Source organism: Lucilia cuprina, chromosome 3, assembly GCF_022045245.1.
Source record: "Lucilia cuprina isolate Lc7/37 chromosome 3, ASM2204524v1, whole genome shotgun sequence".
Taxonomy (NCBI): domain Eukaryota; kingdom Metazoa; phylum Arthropoda; class Insecta; order Diptera; family Calliphoridae; genus Lucilia; species Lucilia cuprina.
In genome coordinates, this window is record NC_060951.1 from 50,423,615 (window position 1) to 50,444,271 (window position 20,657).

General features: G+C 26.9%; 1 long non-coding RNA gene across 1 annotated transcript in view; it reads left to right on the forward strand.

Annotated features, from left to right (window-relative positions):
- LOC124418683 overlaps positions 1-20,657 on the forward strand; it is a 220,554-nt gene that overhangs the window by 128,699 nt on the left and 71,198 nt on the right. Inside the window, exon 4 of the long non-coding RNA XR_006940140.1 lies at positions 7,010-7,040. This is a non-coding gene — a long non-coding RNA (uncharacterized LOC124418683). The remainder of the gene's footprint in view (positions 1-7,009; positions 7,041-20,657) is intronic.

A 20,657-nucleotide genomic window follows, 5' to 3' on the forward strand; every position in this document is an offset into this window, starting at 1 on the left:
TATTGAAAACTTTTATACGAACTGCAAAAAGTACAAAAAAAAAATTAAATAAAATTGTATATCAACATACTCTTTACGTTGTTTGTTGTGAGCATAGTACTCATTTATTTTACAGGGGTTTTCATTTCAGATGTTGTTTTAGATTTATCCCAAAATATTTTGATTCAGATTTAAAAGTAATAAATTAAAACGTATTTGCAATCAGAGTAGATATTACGTGGTCTATCAGTCTATAAAGTTATACAAATTAATGCCATGCCATGTATTTCTTCGGATTTGATGCAGTATACATCCTCCTAACAAGCTAACCTAATGCCATGCCATTCTGGTGTTATTTTTGTTTGTGATCGAATATGTCCAATTCTATAACCATGTTCGTTTAAACAAATTATAACAAAGCAAGACTTGATTCTAAAACCTATATAAAAGTCTTTATGCTTGTTGAAAATGTTTCATTTCATTCTAGTTTTTCTTTTTTCATCTTTTGTTCTTTCAATGTAATGCAAAAATAATACACATTGTAGATAACAAATCTTTACAAAATCGCCTATATATGTTGTCATAGAAAATTCGCTGCAAAAAAGTTCATCTATAAGAGTTTTGTGCTTCATCGGCTTAATAACGTGCAATACAAATGGACTGTACAAAATTGAAAAGAAGTGGACTGGTCTAGCTTTTTCATATAAGTACAACTGAGATGTACTTGTGCATTTCACTTTTTTCCAACATATACATATTTTGGCTTGAAAATAATAAGTAAAATTGAAAAAGTTTCAATAGCAAACCCATGCATACACACCTCTAACAAACTAACAAACAAAGGAGTACATAAACTAAGGAGGACCACATAAAATCCATTAAAACAGGCGACACGCTTCCTGAAAGGTCAATGCATTTTTTATTACAACAAATGTTACCAACACTAGGACAAGTACAGCTACCACTACTACCAATGAATATGTACTTGCCACTAGAACTTCTAAAACTCTTGCAATAACAGATTGTGTATAAAATATTGTATTGTTGTAGTTTAGTGTTTGTAATATTGGTGGCAGCTACATCTAGAGTTAAAGTTGCAAGCAGTTGGTCTTGTTTTTTACTACAGACTGTTTGGTTCAATATAAATAAATATAATATAGTGGGTGTTGGTTATTTCAACAGGACTACGTACATTTAACTAGAGAACTTTTGTGCAGTGTATGTAGAGTGAAACGCAAAAACACGAACACTTAAATACTCATTCAGTATCAAATAAAAATCAAGTTATAAATTTTATTTGGCCATAACTTACATATGACACTCTACACCAATGGGTACTGTATAGAGGACAAACAAGGGCTTGTTAGATTCTATAGGGGTCAAATACAGAATTTCTATAAAATATTGCATATTTTAATAAATATACTTTAAGATAGCGGTATCATTATTATTTTTGGGCGTTACAAACATCAGCAGAAAGGCGTATTACTTTTCTCCACTATAGGGTATAAATACACACAACAACTTTATATGCCTACCACAACAGAAAATGTATTTAGAGCTCAAAACCACATACATAGACATATATAAGAGCACTATTTTTCGCTTATAGATGTATTTTGGTGTGTATATTTGGGAATGAAAATAAACAGTTTTAAAAAAAAAAAACTTTTACTAAATGCTGAAAATAACGGAAAAGAAAAAAATACTAAAGTTTTACTAAAAAAAATAAAACCTATTGTCAACGGTTTCATATTTCCTGTAAAACGGACGCGTTGTACAATGCATTTACAAACACACACATTTCAAGCACTTAAATACCCAAAATACTTACAAGACCGCTACCAACCCACTTGTCGCCGCCACACACATACAAGCTCGCATATGGAAACTTACTCACATACAAACACAGATACAGTAAAACGATGTATGTATGTTCACATACAAATATATTTGTATTTAAAAAATGTTATGAACTCAAAATGACTTAAAAGCACCGGAAATGAAACGGATGCCATGTTTGTAAACTTAAAATGAATGTATTGTTGTTGAGAATAAAAAAACATAGTTGTCAGCATTATTTTTTCAAATAAAAATTTACAACAAAACAACTTAAATATTAATTATGGTTGGTTTTGTTCTCCTTTTTTGCGAAGTCAGTAAATAATAAATATTCTCATCAAAATTGCTTTTGCTTAAATTTTTAAAGATTGGCGTAGGGTTAGAGTTTTAGGTAGAATTTAAAAAATGTGCAATTTTAAAAAAGTCAGTTATATATGCTCATATGATACCTTTCCATAGTAATATTGAATGAAAATTTTCCAATTGTTATAGTGATTTAGGTTTGTTTTTTGAATTTTTTATTTTAAATTTCAAAATTGTTTTTATTTATAATATATAATTAACCGTATATACTTTTGTTTGGCACTTTTTTGATCAAACAATAAGAATACTATTACACGAGCACACAAGTAATATGGACTGTCAAAATTTTGTATAGAAGAGTATGGATGGGATCGTCTAAACGCAATATGTGATGAAACCATCACAAATTAAAAGAAAATACACATAGAAAATTTTATAGTCGTAGCTCTCTTCATTTTTTTGAAATGATTCAAAAAACAAGCAAGTCGCATTATAAAAATCATAAAAATATATTTCATAAGACTTTTATTTACTTTTTTGTTGTACGGATGGAATTTCATTACGTACGTAGAGTGTGATCGTGTCAAGTGTCCTTTAATAAAATTTAGTAAAAGTACCAAACACCAAAATCAAACAACATTGTGGTTTTTTAATAAATTTTAAAAATTTACTGGCTTAAAAGATACATTTATATTTTGCATTACAAGTTTTTCAAATTTCTTCAAAATTAAAGGACAAACTCTTTGTACTCTTTTATTATTTGATTTTGCAAAAATTCTTATCGAATGAAATTGATGTGATCTAAAATAATTTTAACACTTACATCCCATTTGAGGTTTTAACTGTTTCCACTGCCTATAAAGTTTCTCTATTACATTTTATTAAAAAAAATCAAAATTTAACACTGTTGCTAAATTAAAAGTAAAATATTTCTTATCTAAAATTTTCATATAGCCATGAAATTTATACTTCTATGCAACATAAATCCATTGCAGAACTGCATAGAAAACTATTCTTCAATAAAACATATTACATTTTGTGTAATCTCCAAAACAATAAGAGGATTATCTATGTACTTGATAAAGTCAATCAATTTTCCAATATGAACTAAAATTATAAACAAAATAAATAAAAATTTAACACAATTCATTTTAATCTAAAAAAAATGTAGCGTCATGTTATATACAACAAATTTTATATAAAAAATTGTGGGCGATATACAAGAAAAATTTTAAAATGCTTTAAAAATTAAATATATTTTATTTGTATTTAAGAACAGAAATTAAGAGTAGTATTTATTAAATTATGGAAATGTACAGTATTTGTTTCAGACATTATTATAATCGATTTTACACTTAAATTTTACCATAAGTAATTTTTATATATTGCTTCTTTTTTAATTTGCAGGCGTATGAGTAACATTTATAATGTGAACATTTTGCAACAGGAAACAAATATTAATCATACGTCATGTAAGATTTTCGATTGTTTAAAAATTAGTTTAAAAAGTCAATTAAATTAAAATAAAACATTTGCCAATGATTTTAAATTTTTGATGTAGTTGCATGTTAAGTAAATTTCCTGCATGGATTACTTTTGTTGTCGAGTATTTATATTGAATTGTTTTTTCTATACACGTACATATTTTGGTGGTTTGTATGTGTTGCAACATTTTGACAATGAAGTTTTTAACAATGAAACAATATTTTTAAACAATTTAAAACAATACAATTACAAAGTTGCAGAACCTAAAACTGAATTAATTAATGTATGTGAAAATATAGTTAAATATTAAAATCAATCTTGTGTTGTAAATATGAAGTATATAAATTCTTGTAGTGTTTTAAGGACTAAAGTATTTTAACTTCCATTTTATAACAAATATGACTGAAACAGAAAACATCTATTCAAGTAAATTATTGCTTTAAAGTGGATCAGAACTTTATATTTATACGATATCGATATATAAATATTTATATTTTTCATTTCATTTGTAATTTCTATAATATAATTTTAGGAACCTATAAGGTTTAAAAATTCTGGATCTTTATATATGATGGAGTTGATTTAGCCATGTCCATCTGTCTGAATTACGAATAAAGCATAGTGTTTTTATTGACTAGAAACATAAAATTAAACATTAACATCCATCCAGGTTAATACAAATCTGTAAGATAGGAATTTTTTCTATTTTTTTTTTTTTTTTTTTTTTTTGTTCAATGAACTAAAAACTATAAATGGAGACTTTCTGGTACTGATTACATTTTACAACTGTTATTGTTTAAAAAATTTTAGTGACTGCTTTTTAACACACCATGGTGAATACACTTCGACTCAGCCGAATATAAAACTCTTACTTGTTTATTTAACTGTACATATTGCCAAGGTAATGAACATACAAAGTAAAGTAATAAATAAAATAACAAAAACCTTCTAAACATCTACTAATAAAATGTCTATATATAACAAGTATTTTCATATAAATAATTGCAAAACTTGACTATAGTTTTTAGTTTTTACACAAAATGTTCGCGGGTGTATTGGTTGAGGTGTAAAGCAAGAGTTTACAATATTCGAGCAGTTTTATAGGAGTCCATTTCATTGATTTAATGGATTTGGAGTTACTAAATATAAACATATGTAAAATTTAAACTGAAAAGATGTATAAACTGACAGACAATTTGTTTAAAATTTACCAGTTCCTAAATTGTGGAAAATGTCAATCTCGAACTGCAGGGATTTGCATCAGTTTAAAAGTATTAGTTTTTACTTGTATTTATTAGTGTTTACGATTAACTTGATTATTGTGTTTTTATGTGTGTTTGAGTGTGGTAATAAATATTGGCAGAAATATTGGTCAATATTGTTTTGTAGTTAACAATTATACAAGTTAGTAAAATATATGAGAATTTTTTTAGTAACCTTGGTAACTATGTATAGTATTTAATGAATTTAGTTATATACAGTAATGCATAGAAATTAATTTATAATACAGTGTCAAACAATGCAAAGATATTAGTAAAATGAAAGATAGTTTACATGATTTCTTTAAATTATAGAGATTTAAATTAATAAAGCAAGCTTCGCTTTTTGATATGGTAATTTGTACTTAGTTTGATTACGTATAAAAACAAAACAGAGCAAGAACAACACTGTGTGTAAAAGTGAAAATATTTCATAGACACGAAATTAAGCACGTCTATTAAAGGATCTAGAAAAATTAAATTTTCCCAAAATATTCTAAACTGAGCTTTTACATTGCCACAATCCACCAGCAAAGTGGGCCGCTAGAATAAGGTTTGAATTGACATAATAATTTTAATTAGACAGCAGAAATGAACATTAATCTTCTTACATAATTTTATGTGAATCAAACTATATTTGATTCTACCCGTCATATAAAATCCGGTTAAGAAAATTTATTTAACGCTTATACTGAAACTTTATATGAAAAAGTTTTATAAAAACTTAAATTTCTCTATTCCAAACAGTAAAGTATAGAGTATTTCGTTAAATAGGGTTTAAGTTAATTTTAGTTACTCGAAACTGTATTTTTTCTTGATTATACAGTCAAAAGTATAGTAAATGAAGTAAACGAATGAATCAATAGTGTTAAAATGTAAATGCCAATTAAAATTGTATTTTTATTGCTCTATAATCAAATGAATGTGTGTGTTCATTTAACATACATTAGTACATGTTACAAAATAATCATTATTATTTAATATTTTATTATTTATATTCCCATTACTATTATGGGTTTTTGAGCCATTGATATTTTTGTTTTTAGCTTAAAATATTTGTGTTTAAATAAATAAAATGTTTATGGTAATGGTGTTTAAATGTGTATATCTATGTATGTATGTGTGATGATATTTGTGTTATAATTGATAGAATCGATCGAATTTTTGAGGTTTAATTGTGTTGTGGTCTCTACAATAAATTGTTTTTATTTTTTTACAACAGTCATTTTGATTGAAATACAAAATGTACACATTTTGTTCATACATACAAATACATATTAGAAAATAAAATATTTTAATTTAATACTATAATTGCGTACAAAGTATTTGTATTTTTGTAGTAATTCTCTCTTTTGTTTTTATTGTACGTACTGGTAGTTATTTATAATTAAGTAAAATTTTACAAACGATACAACTAATTAAATTAATGTGGTATTTTTGCAATTATTTCAAAATTAAAATAAATTAAACATTAAAAGAAAAGAGAAATTTTAATTGCTGAATTTTATTATTAAGTGAATTCCAAATAAAAAAAGCATTGTAACGTAATTGTGTTAAACATTTTTAAAAAATCTAAAAATAAAAAAATAGTGTTTAGGTCTTAAAAATAATGGATTTATTCAGATTTATGCGTCCCACAGTGTTAAATAAAAATATAAATGTAGGGAAATTACACTATAACTTCTAAGCCGTTTGTCGGTTTCAAAGTAAGTTTATAGGAAGTAATGACAACCACCGGCGTAGCGAAAGCTCCGCAAAGAAGTACACTTAAGGAGTGTTAAGATTTTAATACTTAGTCCTTAATTTTAAATATGAATCGGACACAATATATTAAGTCTATTTTAAAAAAATATATTAAAGTGGTTTGCAAGTTACATAATTGTTTCCTTATCTCTTTCTTTATTTATTATACCATACGTGTCCGTCTGTGTGTCTGTAAATACATGACAAAAAGTCAAATAATATAACTTGGTCAAACTTGGCAATAAAAATCACAAATAAAATTATGTACTAACAAAGGTTATAAATTTAAAATATTGTAACCTTCATATAAATCTGATTTATCATCATTACCTTACATTTTATTTATAAAATTATGTAACTTTAAAATAACAATATATACATTTATTATTTCATTGCAGCAACATTGTCGTTAAATACATCTCTACATTTGTAAGTAGACTTATCAGCTAAACTTAAACTGTCTTTAACATTTTATCTTTTTGTTCTTATGTACATCATTAATAAAATTTAATTAAGACACAACTGTGTCGACATGTCAAATACCGGCATTAGTATTGTGTGGGTATTTAGCTTTATATACACAAAATAAAATAAGGAAACTTTGTTTTCTTTCATTTAATATACCGCCAACAAAGTGTCATCATTATAAAGAACTGAACAAAAAAAATTGAGGAATAAAGAAAGTATGTTGTTAATTGTGGACCACAAAAAATGAAAGACATTAAATATGTGAACTGAGCGTTTTGTTTTTTGATTACGAAAAGAAAGAAAAAACAATAATTAAACTAGTTTTTCACGAAGAAAAAAAGAACATTAATAATTAGTTCTATTGTATTTAGAAATTATACTGGGGTAACTATCGGTATAATTTCGAATATTTAGACACCATTTGCTTTAAACTGTAGTATTACACCCTTCACCTATATATATTAAGGTTGACAAATATTTTTAGATGTCATAAATATCAGCACAAACGCATAATGGTCTCCCTACTATATAATGGTATCTTCACTATAGTAAGGAGACCATTATGCGTTTGTGATGATATTCATGGCATCCAAAAAAGTTGTCGAAAATTACTTTCGGGTTCGATTTACCTATGTCTGTCTGTCTGAATGCGTGGCTATGTAAAGTTTGTACGCACGTAACTTACAAGATAATTTGATTAAATTTAGCACATACTCTTCTTTTGACTCAAGAACGAAGCATATGAAAAATTATTTAAATCAGTTCGTTATACCGTAAACCCAAATAGGGCTTTTGAACTCATAATTATGTTAAATGTTCTAGTATTTCAAGGAAAAAACGTCAAGTCTTAGTTTTATCTTTTTGTCAACTAAATATTTTAAAACTAAGGTAACAAACAAACTTTTTATAACATACACAATGGTTAGAAAGGTATTATACGTATGTACTGGTATATGTAAAACACTCCAATGTTCTTCAATGCGTCTGTCTGCTCTCCGGCTGATTGTACCAATTCAGTTTAATTAAAAAAAACTTGTCGTTGATAAATAAACTTCTGTTTCTCAATTAAATAACATTTTAACGATCAGTAACAGATTTATTGTTTTTCAAATAATTTTTTTTTATATATCGATCAAACAGTAAGGGTTCCACAACTTGCCATTTTTTGGTGGAAATTGTAAATTGGCGTACCTATTGTGCAATAGTATATCAATTGCAACCGTTAGCAGTTTTCAATGAATTTTCTTACGCATCAGTCATTGTTGCTAATTGAATTCAAAGTGCAAAGCAATTGTACATTGCAGCCACTTTTATAAACTGATGCATAAATATTTGATGTTATATGCTATAAGAGCTTAAGTCAAAAGAATATGGTTTTGAGATAAAATATTTTTTACAGTAAAAGTCAGCTGTATAAATCTTTATTTGTGGTGTATGAATGGTGAGATACATAAGATAATATTTCTTAAGTCGATTTAAGTGATTTTCGTTGTAAACTCTAATAGATGAATGTGTATTGTTCCAAACAATAAAGACAAAACAAAACATATTCACAAATGACATACAGTCCTTTTTAAAAAGAAAATGAAAGGCTTAGTTCCCTGATGAAAAAACATTCAGAATATGGTTTTGTAATATAACAAGGATTCCGACTTGTTTAGAAGGCCTTGCATATGACTTTGTTAATGGGAGTCCTTGTAAGTACAAAACAAATCATTCAATTAAAAACCAATAACTGTACACACACTGTTGATTTTCATTTTTGAAAAACGTAAACAAAGATGATAGTCTTGTCACGGTTTGATGGTTGGATCCTCTAACATTTAAGTGATTCGAGGACAAAAAAATGAATGTTTGTTTACATAAAATGCAAATAAAAAAACGCACACACAGTAGGTTCGATAACACCTAAAATGGTGATTAATTCGGGGGAGCCATAGTTTTATTATTTTAAAAAACTTCGCAGATTTGTTAACAAAAAAACAGAATTTATTAATTGTACAGCTCTCTAGAATTTTTGCATTTTTAAAAGTAATTTTTAATTTTTAAAAGTAATTATTGTTAGTAGTAAACTAGGTTTCTTAAAAAATATATCTAGAACCAATTATTTACATGAAAATTTAGTTTTGCCTTGATTTAACATCTAAAATTTTATATTTCTATTACTGTCAAACAGGTCATGTTTTTTCTATAGTGTATCAGAATGCATTTTATCATACAAGTGTCAATAATACTAGTATTAAAACTTTTATTATATTTTTAATATTTTCGCTTGACGTTTTCAATATATGATTAACACATCCATCTCTATGCTAATTATAATAAATTATGCCAATGGTAACCTTTATTGGATTTTTAGTTCTTCATTTTTGATTTTTTTAAATATCCCTGCAGTACCGGGTTATAAGCCAAAAAATAGAGACTTTAGTAATCGCTTAGATTTACCCCTAAACAAATTTCATAAAATTATCATAATTTCGAAAACAAATTAATATATAATTTTCAAAAGTTTACCTACTTACTAAATTAAACCACTACTTTTAATGTGTTCATATTACAGAAAATTTTATGTTTTTATACGAAAATAACAATTTACAATCCGTGTAGTAAATAGCGATACATTTACTTCTAAAAGTAATGTAAAATTGCTGAAACAAGTACTCAAGCACACAATCAATATTATAAATACATATGTATGTATGTACTGTATAAGTATTGAAATTGTGTAAATATTTATGAATTTTTAATGTGATCTATGGTTGGCCTATAAACATTTTTGACGCATGATGTATTTGAATTTTCAGTTTTACTTCAATCGTTAATTTTTTAACGAAATTTTCTCACATCAAACTCTATTTCTATTTCTATGCAGTGTACAGAACGTGTTGTGTATGAATTTAGAATATTAGCGGTTTATTTTTTGAAACAAGTAAGAGCAACTTTGCAAAATATTATATACATAGGCCAACACATTTTTAACCCAGAGGCCAAAGCATACTTTTCTTAAGGATTGTGCCCCGGAGAATTAGCAAGAACTGTATGCTTTCTGAAAACTATTCTGCCAACTTTAAAATAAAAGCTTAAAATCTGACATATAGTTATCAGAAATTACTTTTTTTTAATCTTTAGGACACCATATCTCAGATCCCAGACGTGATGAAGAAAATCTAAGTACTAATTTGAACCAGCATGTGTATTTTAAATAATAAACCATTACAGTTGTTTATTGCCTTAATTCCGAAATATTTTCACAATTTGTGAACAAAATAAGCGTTTTTATGAAGAAGTCTATGAGTCTAAAAAAATGATTTGGAAAGAATGAAGAAATAGCTATCTAAACTCCTTTGGACAATTTTTGATAGGATAAATGGATGAAAAGTTACACTCATTTGAATAAAACCCTGTATGGCCAAATTGTTCAACTTTGACCCCAACTAAGACCGTTAGTTCTTGATCGTTAAAGCTGAAAATTTGTGTCTGGACTACTATCCGATAATGATAACCTTAGTGCATTTCGCCAAAATCGTTTTTTGAGTTTGCTCGCTTGACATGAAATTCCCAATATGTATACTAAACGTTGTTGTTGTTTCCAGCGATTTGCTGTTTGTTAATCACTAATCTTTGTGTCGTTCTGATAAATGTTTAGAGCGCTATATCGGATTTTTACTTATATCTCAGCTATTTATGGCCCAATTTTAAATAATAATTTTTGGAAAGCACGTTAATTAGAATTTTTGATGATATAGATCTCAAAGATAAATGGGGTCTTCAGAAAATTTATTTCAACAGACAGATGCACGGATGAATTTAATCGACTCCGCTTCCTATAAGGATACAAAATATACACACTACACACACATTTTAAATTAAAAAAAGTATTAAAATTTTAGTATTTATTAAATTTGAAGTATAATCACTCTTTTGTATTTTTTTTTTTTTTTTTTTGTAAATTAAAAATAGTTTATTTTTAGATTTAAGCCTTCAAATGCTTGCAAAAATTCCAATAACAACCAATAAACAATATTACAAACTAGTGAAAATTAAAAATACTGCATTCGTATAAATATGCTGAAAAAGTAGATAATATATATATATATAAATTCAAAGAGCACTGTAAAAACTTTTTAGGACACAATTTGAGAATTTTATTTATATATATTGAAGGAAATATAAATGTTATTTAAATATAAATATTTATATGTTCCTCAAAATAATTTTAAATTATTTCAAAATTTACTAAACTGAAATTTCCTTATTTGTTTTAAACATTTAGTTCAGTTTCTGGTCCAACGCCTTAACGAGATGTTTATTATAAATTTACAACATCTTAGACTTTTCATTACAATATTATGAAGCTTTCATATTAAGTTGTTATACAATGTGTCTGTCTTTTTAATAGACATACAATATACATATATGTAAATTCATTTAATATAATAACACAATTTCTGTGAAAAAGTTTTGTTACGGTTTTGAAATCCTTTAAAGATTTTATTGCATAACGTTTACCATTCTTTAACATTTTCCGAATTTTCTAATTTGTTTCTAATATTTAAATGGAAATGGTGTTCCTCTTGGAACAGTTCACTTGTAATACAAGTTATCAAGTATTTATTTGCATATTTTTGAGTATAGTATTGAAAATTAGAGTGCACCGCAGAAAAATTTACAGGATTTTTTTTTTAACTATAATTTGGTAACGGCTGAAACTTTTTAATTCTTGATCTCTTTAAGTTTCAATTTAAGCAACTTATCGAAATCCACTTTAAATTACAACCAACATACGTTATGATTCTATTAATATTAATAAATTTTTGTTTGATTGATTTTTTTATTGATTTTCAAGGAGAATTGAGAAATGTATAGACTTATGTCCTAAAAAATAGCTTTTTTGGAAAACATTATATTCTTTTTTATAAAATTTCCAAAAACTTGCTTCCCTTACGAAAATTTTCAAATAATGTTATAGAAAAACATTTTCAAATGTTGTTATAGAAAACCTGTTTTTTGTTAACTTTATATAGAAATTTTACAACATTATTCTTTTAATTTTTTATGAAAATTTCACCTTTTTAGCAATTTTACAAAAATTTATCTCTTAATGGAAATTTAACATAAATGTCACTTTTTTTAGAATTTTCTACTTGCAGGAATTTTACAAAAATGTCTCTTATAAAATTTTTTACGAAAATGTCGCTTTTTTACAGAAATTTTACAAAAATTTAAATTTTTATAGAAATTTTGAGTAAATTTCACCTTTTAAAAAATTGAACACAAATTTCTCATCTTATAGAAATTTTTCAAAAAAATCTCATCTTATAAAAAATGTTCAGTTTAAATAGTTGTTTCTAAAAAGTCTCTGTCTATAAAAATTTTCAAAAAATTTTCAACCAATAAAAACTTTTTAACCGCCATATATCAACTTCATCGAACAGATGGAACTTTGCTCTTTAGATTTTCAAAAAATCTCATTCATGGCACACTCTGCCATATATACATACAAACAATACATATCTATGTACGTTTATGTATATTTTATAGTTAATTTACATACACATACTTGTACAATTGATAACATCTTAAAATGTCTATTTGATACATTGTGCTTGAAAACCCAGAGTCCTATTTGGTCAATCCTATATGAATTAATTTATACTCAGTTTGATGTTATAAATGAATAATATGTATATATTCATGTTTATGTAAACCTAAACTATTAAGTTGTATGTTTTAGTGTGTAAAAAGAAATGTCTGTCTATATGCAAAATGATTTGAATTTAATTTAATATGCATTTGATCATTCAAGTGTTGATAAATGGTTTTACATACCAAACTGCAACATCCATTTATCGTACTCTTTTACCAGTCCTTAATTCTGGCTGATAAAAGGAAAACATAAGTTAAAAGGCATACAAAATGATGACACTTATAAATAAATGCTACAACATTAAGCATGAAATTGAGTACATATCCGTTTTATTTATAAATTTTAATACATTCCGGAATTTTAATAGATATAAAGGATTTTTAGGTATTTTATATTAAGTTTATAAAAAACACATTAATATTTATATTGCAGCATAGTGCATTTAAAATTAAAATCAGCAATAATAAGTAAATTGCTTAGAACCATATATTTGTAAATATTTTTTTCTTAGCCTTATTTCTATTATAATTATGTAAATATTAAATTGTATAATTAAATATTTTTTTACATTCTCTTTATATGATTATTCTAATTTAAAATTTTACATATTTATTTTAATTAACAAAAAGTTTTTAGGAAACAATACAGGAACACATGTTTTAAAATACTTAATTTGTGAATAAAAAAACATTAAACTGTTTCCTTCTTTTTTAATGACTGACAGTCTATTACGCTTCTTTTTATACCCTACACCACTATAGTGGGGAGGGTATTATACGTTTGTACTGATGTTTGTAACATACAAAAATATTGGTCCAATACCCTTAAACTATACCGATCGATTCAGAATCATTTTTTGAGTCGATTAAGACATGTCCGTCCGTCCGTCCGTCTGTCCGGCTGGCTGGCTGGCTGTCCATGTAAACCTTGTGCGCAAGGTACAGGCCGCAATTTTCAAGATAATTTGATGAAATTTGGACCAAGCATGTTTTTTGGCACAAGGACGAAGCCTATTGAAAATGGTTGAAATCGGTCCATTATTTCACCTAGCCCCCATACTACCGTACCTCCCGATTTGAACTTTTTATACTATAATTACGTCAAATATTCTGCTATCTATATATGCAGTATAAATGATACTGCAGATTTTCGTAAGGATCGGCCTATATTTGACCCTAGCCCCCATACAAACCCCCCTTCAAAAAATGACTTAAACGTCTAAAATTGACTTGTAACCATTTGTATCGCAATGAAACTCAACAAAACTAACTGTTATTTAGAAATATATCCTTTTCCCAAATTTACCGAGGATCGGCCCATATTTGACCTATATAAAGCCTCATTTAGAAATTTTAGTTTTTTATCAATAAATGGCTTAAATATTTTGGAATTATGGTAATATTCAACATAAAAGTTTCTTTACAAAAAATAAAAATTTTATAAAAGTAAAAATTTTAAAAATATACTCATGGTGTAGGGTATTATATGGTCGGCCATGCCCGACTTTCCTACTTGTTAATATTATAAACAGACATATGCTTTCTATTTGATTTTCTCTTCTTTCCATAATTTTGATAGTTACTGTATATATGTATAAGTGTGCCATTGAGCGTACATGTAAAATGCTTAAAATATTTAGAAATCATTACATTGCGAGATTATATGTATGCAACATGTGCATATAAAACACATTCTATTTGCAACAATAACAATATTTTATCACCATTATAATCAAATTATTTAATGTGAAATACATTCTGCTTTAGGTAGCACAGTAGGCCAGAATTAATTTTTTTTGGAAATAAATCTTGCTTTTCTAAACAGCTAGACTGATAGAGATGAAATTTAACATGGGTGTAGCCAAAGAGTATTTGATTTTAAGGGACGGCGAGTTGGAAATTTTTGACATGTAGCACTTTTAAACGCTTGCCATTGTTTTGTATCCCATCCGATATTAAATATTTGTATATTTTTTATGCATTTTATTTGGCATAAAAATGTTAAACTAGGGTATCAAAAAAGATTGAGTTTTCTTATGATGTATGTTATACCAACTCGTCATCGGAGTTAAATCGAAAAAATTAAAAATGTTTAGATCAAACAAAATAAATACATAATCATAATTACATAATAAGTTTGTTATATTGACGTCACTACTACAAGTGGATATCTAGCATCGAACATTAATCGGACTTAATCAAGTAATAAATCATGTAATAGAGCTGTTAATCGACGAAGTTTATCGATTAACCGATTGACTCTATTTAAAAACACTGTGCCGGATTATCGGCACATAACTGTCAAATTATTCAAAAATATTTAAATTAAAGTTTGACAAGCAAGCAACCAACAAAATGCTGAAACTTTTTGAAACTTATAAAGTATGTTACTAAAACATTATTGTTGCTAAACTTACTTATTTAAATAAACTATTGTACCTTCTTAGGATTAGTTAAAAGGGATTACGATTGTTTCTTAAGTTAATTTGTTTATTTAACATTTACCTAAAAAGCCTGTAACTTTAAGTTTAACAACCAACTACTTATGTGAATGTAGAAAATGTATGTCTGTCTGTATCTATGTGGCAGTGATTACATTTGTACGAATATGTTCAAGTGTTGGGCTTATTAAAATTCAGCACGTACAATTCATTAACGCAAAGTGACGCTCATTCTTTTTCGTCTCCATTTCTTTTCGAATAAATTCCATACAAATTGTTATTTAAGAATGTATGAGTGTTTGTCTAATCTAAGTTAGTTAAATTTTACACATACGGGTGATTCCAATTAATTCCAATATTTTGTGAAAACTTTTAAATTTTGTATGTTTTGCTCTTTTCAATTTTTTTATTTCTTCTTTCCTTACTAAATAAATTAAAATTGCAATATAAAATTTAAATCACCCATTTACATACAAACTTATACATACTTTGAAATAAATTTAATTCTTTGCAAAGATTTTTATTCTTGATTCTAACAACCACATAATTTTAAGCACTTCCTACTTTTAGAGGAAAATTTAATTTGTAAAAGAAAAACGTAAATCTAGAATAAAGCAAAAAGCTAAGTAAGTATGTATTTTTGGAGTTTCCATTATTTGTCATACAAATTTGCAACAGTATCCGTTTGGTGCATTTGACTTTTTTACCCCCACTACTATCAGTCGTCATCCTGCCGGAAAAAAGAACGAAATGGAAGAAAAAATTTAATATTTATCGCTACATATCATCGAGACTAAAACGTCATCTGTATTAAGTCCTTAAAGCAAAATTCAAAATGAATAAAAGATCTAAAAGTACGTACCACTAACCGAAAAAAAACCGAAAACGACAAAAAACATATAAATTTTTCAACATTTAGAAGTAAAATAACTGCAAAAGAAAAAATCGTTTACCAGTAAATGTATATTAAACCTTGCAGCAAGTATGATGTGAAAAAATGAAAATAAAGCAGATAATCGAAAATGCTAAAAACGTTAAAATGATGTCGATTTTTTGGATGGAAAAATGTCATAAGTTTTTAACATTATAGCATGCATACCAAACAAACACCACAATACAACGTCATTTCAAATGACGACGACTGGATGGGGTTATTGTGGCATAAAGATTGTTAACATACAAGCCAAGAGCTGTTGCTGGGTTAGTGTAATAGTCTAGTTGTTTTGTAAAAATCATTATCATCTCCTTATTTTTCTCAACAATCAATACGGTCGCAATCAAAAACATCAGAATAATAATCAATATTTAATGATGCAAAGTTTTAGGTGTTGCATTTTACAATTTATTGGAAGTTTAAATATATATCATTATAACAATTTGACAGATCGCTTTAAAATAACTTTAAAGTTATAAGTGAAACAAGTCCTTTCGAATTCCATCAGAATATCTTGATCGTTTTTATGACTAACTTTAGCAACAAAACACAGACTATAAATCTTAAGACGAGAAAACTGTCAAGACTCCAACTTAGTAAAAATTAATACCTTTGAGTTTTTACATTTGCCTTACTTGGGTCTATAATTATTCTCTTTGAAAAAAGTTGAAAGAGAGACTGTAAAGAAAGAGAGGGAGTGAAGAGTGTCCTAAGTAAAGACTAAGTTTAAATTTCGCACTCAATTAGACAAATTAATGAATTAAAAGAAGTTCTACGCAGAACCATATTGGGCCAAAACGTACATTTAGCATGTATGTTCACTCGAAATCGGCCCACAACTGACTCAAACTCCTTTCGAAAATCATATTTTAATAAGCTTTTCAATATCACCACCTACTTTGCTTGTGTGTTAACATAATTAAAAAATCCTGTTATAACGAACGATATCCGTTGGCTATAATATTGCATATTTTCAATATTAATGTTAATATTCTTCCTTTTTTGACTTTGGTGCCGCGTAATTGTTTTGCTGTTTTGCCGCTAAAAAAATGTATTAAACAATATGAACATGTAAGGGTAGTAAGTAAAGACCAAAGATAAACCTAAACACTTTTGTTAAGGAAAAGAAAACTAAATATTGTTAAGTATTTCTTAAGGCGTTTTTCCAATTTTTTTTTTATTTAATGTTGGCCAAAAATAAAGAAAAAAACGTTTTTTTCAATTTTCCATTATTTGTTTCTGAAGAGTTTCGGCAGCAGTATTATCAATTGAATTTTTATGCTTTGCTAAAGTGATAAAAAATTTCAACTTAAAAAAGGATTTTCTATCACTAACCTTAAAAAAATTTTAAATACAAAAAAGGACAAACACAAATTTCAAAAAATTTGAGAAAGTTAAAATAAAAAAAAGTTATTCAATTGAAACATCTTAAAAATAAAATAAATGGAATACTTATACAATTTGTTAACGTTTTTGAAGCAATATTAAGTACAATAGGCAACCTTAAATTTTGCACACATTCTTGGCTTAAATTCTTAAGCGAAGGGTAAAAATAAAGGAAATCAATTCAACAAAAAGAGATGTTAATAGGAAATGAAGAATTTTAACTTATAAAATCGTCCTTATTTTATATATTACTATTTATTGTTATTGTTGTTTTTGTGTCTGAGACATTTCCCACTGACACTTTCGATCGACCTTAGTAAATATTCAACAACCAATACTTGAAATTCGTTTGTTAAATAATAAATTTTTGTTTATATTGTTGTTGTTTTTCGACTAGATAATACTTATAAGCGTGACACCCAACATCCTTAAAGTATGTACATTCTTTTAATACTGCCATCAAAAGAAAATGTCCCCTCTCTTCATGTTGTTTATATGTCATACTAAACTTGTGTTGTTCGAAATACCCTTGCAAACACTAAAGAAAATTGTAACAAGTTCTTTTCGTTTAAAGACTATTTTTTTATAAATATATTAGTACAGTGGGCTTTGCTTCTAGAAAAACTATTTGTAGAAAATATTACGTCTCTAGTTTCTTATTCGTGCTCTGAACAGACATAGCGACGGATTGACGGACATTACTAGATCAAAATTTAAGTAATGTCAAAAGGTCCCAAAACGTATAACATTAATGAAACATATTTTGATATGATATAAAAACATTTTGGTATCCATAATTATCCCTCTTCCGATATAAAGTTTAAAATTAACCCAAGTCCACAGTCACACTAAAATAATATTAAATACATATACTCATAGGCGTTCATTTTCGCTTTGATAAATATTTAGTTATATATATATATATATCGATATATGGCCTACTGTGATTGAGCTTATGTGTATATGTGTAAGAGGTCCTCACTTTACATTACCCAGTTTGTGCGTGTGTGCGTCCCTAAGTATCTCCGAGAGTACCTATTTCTTGCTTGTATTTTTTTGTCCTTTTACGTTTAACTGTTCAAAACATAAAGACAAAACGTGCCTGGCATAAGAAAAACGAGTATTAGTTTGTACCAAAAGCGAATGAAAAGGAAGAACAATAACAAACAATAGATACTCTGAAGAATAACCTTTTTTTGTTATTGTTGTGATGAAGGTTTTGTAAATAGTACAAACAAAAAGCGAAAAAATAAAAATAAACGAGTATAAAAGGAAGAAGTTTGCTAGTCTCCTCTTTACGTACATTCATACATACGTATATAACTGAACGTTAGTTTTGAGACCAGAAACAGAAAAAACGCGTATAACGCTTTGGGCAAATTAACACTTCAAACCAATTTGTTTTTATACAGTATAAAGTAGTAGTAGAAGTATTTGTAAGCTTTGTGTAAAACATACAAAAAGTAAAATATACTTATGTAGAATATACATACATATGTAGTGTATGTCTATTCATTCAGTCATCCATTGTTCCCTAGGATAAGTAGGAAACTTCTGATTTTATATTTTTTATTTCATTTCTATTTCTCTGTGGTGGTTAAATTACATAATCTTCTTTTTCATGTGGCTATTTAGGGGAGTTTTCATATCAACAGGATTGTTAGCAATATTATTTACATATTTATAAATATTGTACTCATTTGTCGAAATTATATAGTTAAAGTCAATTTCTGATCTAGATATGAATCTCTAAATTGTATTTCTATACTTAAAATACTACAAAAATTTAAAAATAATGTAGTATAAAAAATTTATGGAAATTGACCCTTAAGATTTTTTTTAACTCAGAAATTATTTAAAGATAAGATCGAGAAAAATATGTATACATTAGATTGATTAAGGTATTGAGCTCTTATATAAAATTATTTCAAAGCGGATCGCCTATTAATAAACCTAATTTTTAATGAAAACATTTCTAAAGAATTGAACTCCGCAAATTTTTAAACTTCTCCGCAACATTACTTTTTGGAAATAAATTCAATAATTTTGTTAAAAAAGCTAAAATTTTCATTATTTTCCAAAAAAGTGAATATTTTAAATATCTCAAAATTTTCATGTATGTATGTAACATATTAAACTCCCCTCTTAATCACTGCGATTTTTTTGAAAACTTTATGTGTTCATTATGTACAAAAATTCATATGAAGTCGGTTGGTAGTATTTTATTTCACATTTGTATTGTTACTTATAATAGTTATACTGTATTTAGTTAACTTATTTTTTTCTTTTCGACACCAGTGTTGCCAGCTTAACCTTTTAAAGACTATGGTGATATTGCCTTTATATCAGCTTGTTTTCAAGGTTACGAAAAATTAAGAAATAGTTTTTTACCTATTAGATACCCTATATATATTTTATTGTTGAATAATTTTTTTAGAAAACAAAGAAGAAAATCCGTCATACACAAATTTATATATGATTTATGATCTTTTATTATTCTGAATGAAAGTGGTTTGCAAAAAAGTTATGTTTAATTCATGATAATTATTACTAGGTAAAATAATGAGCCAATTTCAAACGTTTTCAAAAGTTTATGAAATTTCATATAATATTCGCTTCAAAATTTTTATGAAATTTTGGAGCTAGCTCAATTCTGGAACTATTTTCGGATTCAGACTGGGAATTTACCAGTTAGTCCCAAAAGTGGTCCTACCATGATGACAGATGCTACCTCACCTACACTACAATAAATAATCCAGGCTTTAATAACGATTATCAAAACCGTTACAAAGGAATGAAATTTTTCTTATAAAAATAATTCATTTTCTTTTATAAAGGAATTAATTGCTGTGACCGATACCACAGACAAACCATACACTGGCATTCGAAATGGCTCGGACAGTGGTGCATCTATGAGCACCATGATACCCAGTGTTTTCAATAAATCCACTTTAGAATCTGTTACACGATCACCTTTAATATCTAGTTAATAAATCTTGGGTATACAAAATCTCTGCAACGTAAAGATAGTGTGCATACAAATACGCAGCAACTGCGAACATGAAATGCAGCAAAGTAAAAAATGTTGCTACTACGGAAATCATTAGTTGAAAAATATTTTCTACAGGTATTAATACCTAATAGAAAAAGTCATGTTCGATTTATTTTTAT